This window comes from Echinops telfairi, unplaced genomic scaffold, assembly GCF_000313985.2.
Source record: "Echinops telfairi isolate 266 unplaced genomic scaffold, ASM31398v2 ScPeMD7_18;HRSCAF=68, whole genome shotgun sequence".
Lineage (NCBI taxonomy): Eukaryota > Metazoa > Chordata > Mammalia > Afrosoricida > Tenrecidae > Echinops > Echinops telfairi.
Genome location: NW_022103915.1, coordinates 319,340 through 331,115, shown reverse-complemented (window position 1 = coordinate 331,115; position 11,776 = coordinate 319,340).

Here is an 11,776-nt window from a genome sequence, read left to right as displayed (position 1 = left end):
TGTGCAGCAGATTTACCTAACTCAATACCTCTGTGCAGCAGATTTACCTAACTCAATACCTTTGTGCAGCAGATTTACCTAACTCAATACCTTTGTGCAGCAGATTTACCTAACTCAATACCTTTGTGCAGCAGATTTACCTAACTCAATACCTTTGGTCTGTTGACTGCTGCTTCCATGAGCATTGATGGTGGAGCCAAGCAAGATGAAATCCTTGACCACTTCAGCCTTTTCTCCACTGACCATGTGACCCATTGGTTCCGTTGTGAAGAAGTCGGTCTGCTTGCATTGAGTCCTCATCCCTAGTGAAGGCTGCCGCCCTTGATCTCCATCGGCAAAGGCGTCAAGTCCTCCTCACTGCCAGCAACCAAAGTTGTGTCATCTGCATGTTGCACATTGTTAATAAGCCTTCCTCTGACACTGATGCCACATTCTGCTTCATATAATGCAGAGTCTCTGATGATTCGTGCAGCACACAGATTGAATAAGTATGGTGAGAAGATATAGCCCTGTTGCACAACCTTCCTGGTTTTAGACTTCGCAGTATTCCCTTGTTCTGTTTGCACAGCTGCCTCTTGGTCCATGTACAAGTTCTGTGGGAGTGCATTGAAGGGTTCCAGGAGCTCCATCCTTCTCAAGGTCATCCGCAGTGTGTTATGGCCCACACCGTTGAATGCCTTGGCATAGTCAATGAAACACAGGTAACCATCTTTCCAGTATTCTCTTTTAGCAGTGCTATCCCTTGCTCCACATCCTCTCCTGAATCCGCCCTGAACTTCTGGCCATTCCTGGTCAGTGTATTGGGGCAACTGTTGGTCCATGACCTTCATCAAAATTTCACCTGGGTGCGATATCAATGATATCATTCTATAGTTTGAGCACTCTGTTGGGTCACCTTTCTTTGAAATGAACACAAATATGGATCTCTTCCAGCCAGTTGATCAAGTTGCTGTCTTCGGAATGTCCTGGCATAAAGGATTGAGTTCTCCCAGTGCTTCTTCAGCTTGCCGAAGCATTTCATCAATGCCTGGAGCCTTGTCTTTAGCTACTGCATTCAGTGCAGTTGGAACTTCTTCCTTCAGCACCGTTGGTTCTGAACAGGTTACCTCCTGAAGTGTTGTCCATAGCCTTCTGCAAACCAGGTCTTCACAATTTAAGTCCTGATACTGTTTCCTCTTCTGATTTTGGATTTTATGATGTACAAGCCCTGAATTACACAGGTTGGTGTGCTTCTGCTATATGGATTTAGTGGGCGCCTTGCTTCGATGGCAGTTTGTTTGAACACAAGCACTTAAGACCCCAGACACTATTCTTTCTGATAACTGGGCACCATCTTTGCACACTTTGCTACGGCACCCATCTCAAGCAGCTGCTGAGTGTCCTTTTTGGTGATGAATGCAATGACACTGCTTTTGAATCTGCATTCCACGGCATAGTCAACCATATGACTTCCTGATTCGAATTGGCCCAACCCCTCCATTTCATCTCACTAACACTGGGATTCTCGCTCTTTATGCGCTCCATTTCACATTTGACAACTCACTCTTCCAGGTGAGTGTATGAAGGTAAGTCAAAAGTATTGCCACAAAATCATAGAAACTTCGACTAAACAAAGACATTAAAATGTGAAGCTATAAATTTTGACATACCTCCATCTCGATACCCTCCTAAAGACGATGTTTCTATCTACAACCTTTTGTAGATAGAAATTCCACACTGTTTGGTTTACACCAAGCCAAAGTGGCATCTTCGAAGGACCTTGCTCTTTGACTTTGGAACATCCTACACTGGAACCTAAACCTCTCTAAAGAATAATGATGAAGCTGTTGACACCTCATGGCGTGGATGGATTTGGAAGACACCCTGCTGAGTCAAGTTACAAAGACAACTATTGTATCAGACCACTTGTACCCTGTTTCCCTGAAAAGAAGACAGTGTCTTATATTAATTTTTGCTCCCAAATATGCGCTAGGTCTTATTTTCAGGGGATATCTTATTTTTCCATGAAGAAGAATACAGTACACTCATTGTTCGTTGTTTTATTAAAAGAGACCTCGCACTTCCTGTCTGCTCCGGCTGCGCTGCGGCCAACAGTGAGCTGCGCAGCGGCGCCCACCGCTACAGTCCAGAGTCCAGAGTTACGGTAGCTTTGGGGGGGGCTTATTTTCGGGGAGATGCCTTATATCTCAGTGAGAGGCAAAACTGTAAGTAGGTCTTATTTTCTGGGGATGTCTTACTTTCGGAGAAACACAATAGTAGTAACATAATTTCATGTCAACTTGATAAATAAGTGTAGGGGTGGAGTCTAGCCTGTCCATCTGGTCACAGCCTGATGATGCCTCCTTGTGGGCGTGGCCTTCTCAGTTGGATTCTGGGAACTTACTCTCTCTCTGCCTTCATCTTCCTGGTGACAAGCCACTTCCAGTCATGCTGATGACAGCCAAAGCTCCGGAGATGTGTCCACTGTCAGTGCAGCTACAAGACTTTGCACCCACCAGTCTGTGATTGTCCTGCATGCTGCGTCATTGCGTGCGACTGGGTGAGTCTAAAGAGGAGTTTATGGACTAATATCAGACTTATGGGCTAATATTGGGCTTATGGGCTTGATCTTGACTGGTCTGGGATGTTTTCTTAATATACAATTGCTCTTTGATATAAAGCTCTTTCTTATACATATATGAAAAGATTTTCCTGCCGAAGGAAACCGATTTGGATGGTATGGGAGGGAGAGGAAGCACGTTTTAACGAAGAATAAGTGCACCCCCACTAGCTGTGCGCGTGTAGGTTCTAGGCGGTTGTTCTTCCACCTGTCTCTGCGCTCACTGTCGGCAGGCGCCTCTCTGCAGGCTCTCTCTAGGAGCACCCAGGATCATGAAGGCCTGGGGGCACTGCGATGGCACATCAGACTGTTAACTACAAGGTGGGCAGTTTAAAACCACCAGCCTCTCTTGGGGGTAAAGATGGGCTGGCTGCCTCTAAAAATTTACAGTCTCAGAAACGCTGTACGTGGTCGCCAGGGGTCAGAAGTGACTTCATGGATTGGGTTTTGGTTGGGCTTGGGCGGTGCGGGGGGAGCGGTGCGGGGTGGGGGCGGTGAGTTCTGTGTGTGTGTGTGCGTCCCCATGTATTAGTGGTATTAGTGCTCTACGGGAACAGGCTTGTGGTCAGGTACCTGTCTCCCCTGTGAGGGGTCACTGAGTGCTGCCCGGGCATCTGTTAGGTGGGGAATCCACTCCTCACTGTCCCAGCTGCCATCCATTACTCCCTGTCTGGAAGGGCAAGCCGCAGAGCCCTGGGCAGAGCAGAGATCAGCCTCAGCCCCTCTCTGGTCCACTCCCTCCGTCTCCAGGGCGCTGAACTGGACTCTTTGTTTTTTTAATCATTTTACTGGGGGATCGTACAGCTCTTATCACAATCCATAAATCCATCCATTGTGTCAAGCACATTTGTACATTTATTGCCATCATCATTCTCAAAACATATTTTTTCTACTTGAGCCCTTGGTATCAGCTTCTCATTTCCCCCGTCCCTCTCCCACCCTCCCTCACGAACCCTTGATAATTTATATATATGTATATTTTTTCATGTCTTACACTGACCGATGTCTCTCTTCACCCAATTTTCTGCTGTCCATCCCCCAGGGAGGGGTTATATGTAGATACTTGTGATTGGTTTCCCACCCCACCCCTCACCTTCCTCTTCCCCTCCTGGTATTTCTACTCTCATGATTGGTCCTGAGGGGTTTATCTGTCCTGGATTCCCTGTGCTTCTGGCTCTTATCTTTACCCGTGAACATGCTCTGTTCTAGCCAGTTTTGTAAGGTAGAATTGGGATCATGATAGTGAGGAGGGGAGAGGGAGGAAGCATTAAAGAACTAGAGGAAAGTTGTATGTTTCATCGGTGCTATACTGCACCCTGACTGGCTCATCTCCTCTCACCGCCCTTCTCAAAGGGGATGTCCAGTTGCCTACGGATGGGCTTTGTGTCCCCAGTCAACACTCCCCTCATTCACAATAGGATTTTTTGTTTTGGGTCTTTGATGCCTGAGACCTGATCCTATTGACACCTCGTGATCGCACAGGCTGGTGTGCTTCTTCCACGTGGGCTTTGTTGCTGCTCAGCTAGATGGCCGCTTGTTTATCTTTAAGCCTTTAAGACCCCAGACGCTATATCTTTTGATAGCTGGTCACCATCCGCTTTCTTCACCACATTTGCTTATGCACCTGTTTTGTCTTCAGTGATCGTGTGGGGAAGGTGAGCATCACGGAATGCCGGGTTAATAGAACAAGTTTCTTGTGTTGAGGGAGTACTTGAGTCAGGTTAACTGGGCTCTTCTATCTGCTCGCCCTTCTCTTGGCCATGACCCTTGGGGGGCGGAGAGTGGGGTGGGTGAGTGGCAGAGTACCAACACTCCCCCAGACAGCACCCCTCTGGCTGGGAGCAGGACCCCTGCAGCCACCCCTCCTGCTGAGAGTGTGCAGGGTGTGGGTGGGTGAGAAGCCCAGTGGCCATGAGCCTTCTACAGCAGCGCAGGAGGTGTGGCTTGGGGATGGGGTGCCCTTGAGGAAGGTCCTGCCTGCAGTGCTGAGCTCACCCCCGTGCACATGCACATGCACACACACACACACACACACACACACCCCTTGCATGAGGGATGCATGCAGTGATACTGTGTAGTGACGGGCTGTGTGACTCGCCCAAGGTGTTGCCACTTCTGTCTCCATCTCTCCTGGACTCCTGGCTCTGAGGGAGACCAGTGCCATGACTGAGGACAAGCAAGCAGCCTGTGGAGAGGCCCCAACCACAACACCCAGAGGGGCCTGGTGCCTCTCAACCAGGACAGCCAGTGAATGTAGACGTGGATCCAGTCCCATTCAGTTCTCCACATGACACAGACCCCGCAGACAGGGCTGCTCCCAGCTCCTGACCCACAGAAACTGCGAGGTGGTAAATGCGTGTCATCTAAGTCCCTGGGCTGGAGATGATGGCTGCACAGTGGGAGTTCGCGCTCAGGTCCGGGCCAGTCGGCTCTGACTCACAGTGATCCGGCACCCAACAGAAGGAAATCCCTGTCCTTGCAGTGTCTGAGCGCCTGTGGCAGCCCCTGCCTCTCTCCATCTCATCGAGGATCTTCCTCTTTTCCGACCCCCCTATCTTACTAAGAATGGTGTCCTTCTCCAGGGCCTGGGCTCTCCTGGCAACCTGTCCCATGTACCAGAGGACGTCTCTCCACTTCGCTTCCTAGGACCACTCCGGGCTTCTTCCAAGATACACAGACCCTGAGGGTCCAAGGGCACGCCTGCACCACCCGCTGCCATGCGCCCCCTGAGCCTGGCACTCTGCCCCACAACACCGCTTTGGCGCCTTCACATCCAAGTCCACGCTGACCCCCAGCAGGGAGAGTGGGGCCCCATGGGCCAGCCCTCAATTCTCGGGCTAGAACCACTGGGCCTCTGCCGACTGCCCTGCCCACGTCACCTAGGGTCCCTGTGTCCTGTGCAGGCACTGGGGGGTCAGCTCTCAGCTGGGTCCACGTGGAGCCACCACCCCTCCCCTCTGCTCTGGCCTCCTCAGGCCCAGCCCTGCAGATGGAGAGCCCCTCCCTCCCGCCCCCCAGGACTGCTGCCCCATCTCCTGCTGAGTCCCCAAAAGCCACCCTCTGGCACACCCCACCTCCTCCCTTGGCTGTTCTGGGCCCCCTCTGACCATCGATGCCCCCCACTGCCAGCCTCTTGCCCTGGGGAGGAGCTCTTTGAGGGATTTGTAGTTAACAGGGCAGGGGACAACAGTGGGGGTGGGGGTGCAGGGGAAGGATCCTTTCTCTCTATTTCTCTCTCCCTGCATCTGTCTGTCCGTCTGTCTGTCCTCTCCCTCACGGAGGAGAACAGCAGCTTGCAGGCTGCAGGAAACAGAGGCTGGCGGTCCGGAGGGAGACCTACAGGAGAGGTGGTGATAGAGAGGGAGGGTGGCGGGGGAGCGCATCAGGGTGCTCTCTGGCCATATCTGTGTTCTCAAGAGGAGAAGGCCCCAGCTGAGGGGGGGAGAGGAGGCCAGCTGGGGGGGAGGGGGGGCAACAGGGGTGGAGTGAGAGAGACAGTGGCCCCTAGAACCAGTGTCCTACTAACAACTCCCCAAGAACAGCGACCCCCACACCGTCTGCCATGACCCAGGGCAGTTGACCCATGAACAGTGAACCCCCTAGACCCAGCCCTCTGGCCACTATCCTCAGAACAGCATCCCCAGACCCAGCTGCTCCACCCCCCAAGAACAGCGATCCCAGACACAGTCTGCCATGCCCCCAGAACAGCAAGTCCCCCCCATATCATCCTCACCATGGTGATCCCATGTCCAATCTGTCACACCCCCAGAACAGTGACCCCCTAAACCCAGCCTGCCTTATGCCCTTAGAAAAGTGACTCCCTCAGACCCAGCCTGTTTTATACCCCCAGAATCAATGCCCTCCCCAAGTGCCTGTCCCACCTGTGGCTTTAGAAGGCCCCCGCAGACCTCACACCTACCCTGGGGCCTCTTGCCCACCCTTGGTGCCTGGCTCTGAGGCTGGACCCTTCCTGTCTCCTGAGCAGGTTCCAGATGAGCCTGAGGCAGGGAGACCATCAAGACCCTCTTGAGCAGGGACCCTGTCCTCCCTGGCCTCGGAGTCTGTGTGTGTGGTGGTCTCCCAGCCCTCCCAACTAGAAGCCACAGCCCAGCCCCTCTCAGCCCCTGCTGCCCCCAGGGCAGGTGAGGTCGTTGGAATCTGCTGGCCGCCTGCTGCCCGGCCTGTAGGGGTTAACAGCCAGCTGCTCGGGAGGGGCTCCTGGGGGACTCCCCTCCCCGCTCCCCTGGCGCGTTTCTTGGCGACACAGCAGGCAGGGTTGTCTCTGGGCAGAGCCAGCTGGCTCACTCCCGGGGCCGGCTCCCAGGAAGCAGCGGAGGCAGGCGGGCAGGTAGCACTGCCTGGTGGCCTCAGAGTGGCTCCATAGCTGCAGCCATATTCACTCAGGACACTGTCCCCGTCCAGCTCAACCTGGCCAACCTCAGTCCACTGGGGACCACGTGGGACACAGAAGCTGGGGTGGTCTCCCAGACCTGCACACCTTCCCTGCTTCACCAGAGTTCAGTGCCCTCTGCACTGCCCTCAGCTTCATGCCCTCCCTGGTACCCCCATACACACCAGACCCTGGCCTGGGGCCTCAGGGACCCTGAAATCCCCTCTGAACCTAGACCCCCATCACTAGAGCCTGGTAGCTGACGCCCGCAGGCCCCCCCCCCAGGCTGGTCCACTTGAAGCCAGGGACCCGCCCTCCAGTGCCAGGCTTCCCTGCTCTCACCGCGATCGACAGCTACCTGACCCCGTGTCCCTAGCCCCAGCCCACACAGCATTTGGACCCCAGGCCCCAACAAGGCCCCCCAAGTATGGGTCTGTGGCTCCTCTGACCCTGTCCAGGCTGTGCCTCTGAGCCTCTGCCTGCTCCCCACCATCAGACTTGTGGGGGGCAGACTTGCTGAACTCCTTTCAGGCTCAATCCCTGCAGGCCAGGTCCCGCCCGCCCCCCCACCCCCCCACTGCCGCCTCATACTGTGCTAGGCGGTTAGGATGGTTTTCTACGGACCCCATGTCTGCAAGCTGTCTCCCCAGGAGCACGGTAAGCGGAGAGTCCCGGTTCCCTGTCTGTGTGGCTGGGCTGGCTTTGGTCTGCTCTGAGAACACTCTTTTGGAAGGGCACAGAAGTCCTGAATAAAGGCAGATTCCATGTTCCCGGGCCCCATCACCCCCACGCACCAGCAAACCACTTCAAAGTTAAGTCATGGCTTTTCTGGCCAACGCCATGGTGGGAGCATGGCAGAATCCCCCAAACCTGGTGCCAACTTGCCCAGCTAAAGTGGTTGGTGCCACCCTGGGGCAAGGATGGGCGATTGACCTCTGTGTCCTGCCACTGCAGGGCACCCATGTTCAGTGCCTCCTCTCAGCCTCACGCCTGCCCCCCTGACCACAGCCTGGCAGACTTCCTGCTGGGCTTGTAGGTACCCCCTCTCCGTTTGCTGCAGAGCCAGCCCCTCCGCCTGCACCCTCAAGGACCGTGGTTCAGGAATGCTGGCCAGGTCACCCACAGCTGCTCATGCAGCATGCCCAAGCTGTGGCTAGCCCCTGCCCCTGACCCCACAGAAAATGTGCTCCTGGCTTTGCTCCCAAATCTGCCCACCACTTGATGACCTTGCAGGGGAGTGACTGAGGGGGTCACCTGAGGTTGACATGTAGTCCGTGTTCACCTTTGACCTCCCGGTATCAACCTCACCTTTCACCTTTGATAACCCCTAGTGCCATGTGTCTGTCCGTGTGTCACACTCTGGTGGCTTGATGTTGCTGTGATGCTGGAGGTGATGTCACTGGTATTCAGATGCCAGCAGGGTCACCCAGACTGAGCAGAGCTGCAAGACTGAGCAGACAAGGAAGGACGGGGCTGCCCGCTTCAGCGGGATGAGATGCCATAAACCTCTGCCTAGCATCGGATGCTGTTGGGTACTGAAGGCCTACGGAATATGCCCGAGGGAGCGGCTCTCTCAAAGTGATGGCGACGGAGTAAAGCCTCGGGACCTTCATCTGCTGCTAGGACATGACTCAAAAGAAGAAGAAACAGCCATGAAAATGTACTGACAATCAGAACTTGGAATGTGTGCAGTATGAATCTAGGGAGATTGGAAGTTGTCCAAAATGAAATGGAACACATACAGACTGATATCCTCGGTGTTAGTGACCGCAACGGACGGATAGTGGCCATTTTGAATCAGAAAACCGCATGGTTTACTATGATAAGAGTGGCATAATAAAGGGAGACGTCGGACAGGGCAAGATATGACAAAATAATAATTTGTAAATTATCAAGGGTACATGAGGGATGGGGGAGCGTGGAAGGAGGGGAGAAAATGAGGACCTGGTGCCACGAGCTTACATGGAGAGCAAATGTTTTGAGAATGATGAGGGCAATGAATGTACAAATGTTCTTTACCCAATTGATGTATGTATGGAAATTGATGTATGTATGGATTGTGATGAGTTGTATGAGCCCCTAATAAAACGATTGAAAAAAAGAATGGCATAATAAAGAGGAATGGCATTGTATTCAAATTCAAAACGGACATTTTAAGGTCAATCTTGAAATAAAGTTTTCTCTGTGATAGGATAATGTCTATCAGCATACAAGGAAATTAAATCATTCCAACTATTATTCAAATTTACACACCAACCACTAAAACCAGTAACGGACAAATTCAAACATTCTGTCAACATCGTCAGTCTGAAATTGATTAAACATGCGATCAAATGCATTGATAATTATTGATGAGTGGAATGCAAAAGTTGGAGACAAAGAGGAAGGAACAGCAGGTAGACAATATGGCGTTGCTGATAACACTAACTGGAGAGCACATGACAGAACGTTACAAGACTGACGACTTCTTCAGGACAAACGTGTGTCTCAACAAAACTACACATGGACGTCCCCTGGTGGACTGCCTGTGTCCATGGGCAGAGACCCTGGGGAAGCTGGGTGTCAGCAGCTCAAACCAGGCCAGGGCCTGACTATGGAACAGACCAGCAACTGTTCACATGGAAGTGCAGGTTGAAGCTGAAGAAAATTAAAACAAGTCCATGAGAGACAAACTATAGCCTTGAGTCTATCCCACCTGAATTTCAAGAACACCTTAAGGGCAGATTAAACTCGCTGAACTGCTAACAGAGACCTGATGAGCTGTGAAGGACATCAAGAGCATCACTGAAGAAGAGAGAAAGAGGTCATGAGAAAGAGGAGAGAAAGAAAAGATCAGAGTGAGTGTCAGAAGAGACTCTAAACCTTGCTCTTAATTGTAGAGTAGCTAAGGCACATGGAAGGAAGGATGAAGTCAGAGAGCTGAACAGAAATTTTCTATGGGCAGTTTAAGAAGACAAAGTAAACTATTATAATAAAATGGACGTAGCCTTAGAGTTAGAAACCCAAAAAGGACGAACACGCTCAGCATGTCTTACACTGAAAGAACTCGAGAAAAATGTCAAATCCCGAGTTGCAATATTGAAAGCTTCTTCGGGCAAAACATTGAATGATGCAGGAAGCATCCAAAAAGGATGGAAGGAATACATAGAGTCACTGCATCAAAAAGAACTAGTCAACATCCCGCCAAGTCAGGAGGTAGCATATGAGCAAGAAGTCATGGTGCTGAAGGATGAAGTTCAACCTGCACTGAAAGCATGAGCCAAAAGCAAGGCTTCAGGAATCGATGGAATTCCCATCAAACTATTTCAATAAGCTATTGAAGCCCTCATAGTCTACGTCAGGAAATTTGGAAGATAGCTACTTGGCCAACTGACTGGAAGGGATTCCTATTTGTATCTACTGCAAAGAAAGGTGACCCAACGGAATGCTCAAATTTTAGAATAATATCATTAATATCACATGCAAGTAAAATTTTGCTGAAGATCACCCAACAAACATTGCAGCAATACATTGAGAGGGAACTGCCAGAGGTTCAGGCTGGATTCAGAAGAGGACGTGGAACAAGGGATCTCACTGCAATGTCAGAGGGACCTTGGCTGAAAGCGGACTACCAGAGACTGATGGCTCACTGGCGATGCCAAGGCACTCGACTGTGTGGACCCTGATGAACTGTGGATCGCCTTGAGAATAGTGGAATTCCAGGTTACTTGATTGTGCTCACTTGGAACTTGAACATGGATCAAGAGGCAGTTATGGGAACAGAACAAGGGGCTCCTGCATGGTTTTAAACCAGGGAAGGTGTGTGTCGGGGCTGTAACCTCTCTTCATACTTATTCAATCTGCATGCTAAGCAAATAATCAGAGAATCTGGACTAAATAAAGAAGAATACAGCATCAGGATTGGAGAATGGTTTATTAACAACCTGTGTTATGCAGATGACACAACCTTGCTTGTTGAAAGGGAGGAGAACCTGAAGCACTTCCTGATGAAGATCAAGGGTTGTAGCTTTCAGTATGGATAACAACCAATAGAAAGAACACCAGGAGCCTCACAACGGGCCCAATCCATGACAGCACGACAAATGGAGAAAAGGGGAAATTTGTCAAGGATGTCATCTTGCCCAGATCCACAATCAGGGCTCCTGGTAGCAGCAGTCAAGATCAAAGGGTATCTTATTGGGTAAATCTGCTGCGCCTCTTTAAAGTATTGAAAGGATGTTACTTTGAGGGCGAAGGTGCCTGACCAAAGCCATGGTATTTTTCAGTCATCTCACATGCATGTGAAAGTTGAACATGGGATACGAACAATGGAGTCTCTGAAGGAGAATCCATGCTGAAGAATCCTGAGCACATACCATGGCGTGCCAAAAGGACACACACGTCTGTCTCGGCAGAAGTACCACCAGAACGCTCCATAGAAGTCGGGGTGGTAAGACTTTGTCGGGGGTCACCAGTCCTCGGAGGAGGACCTCGTGCTTGAGAGAGGGCATGAAAAAGCGGAAGGCCCTGGATAAGATGGACAGACAGCTGTGGGCTCACACCTCGGACCAACTGTGAGGATGGTGCAGGACTGGGCAGTGTTTTGTTCAGTTGTACACGGGTTGTTCCGACTCAGAGCTGACTGGAGAGAGCCTCACGCCAAAAAGCCCTTAGTGTTTGGTGGCTCTTGGCCAAGCGATGCTGAGCCAGGCTGCGTGCCTTCCTTTAGCTGCATTGACTAGGAGCGCTAATGCACCCGATGGCTTTGCCCAGGCCTCGATGCCTAGACAACCTGCCTGGGGCATCCA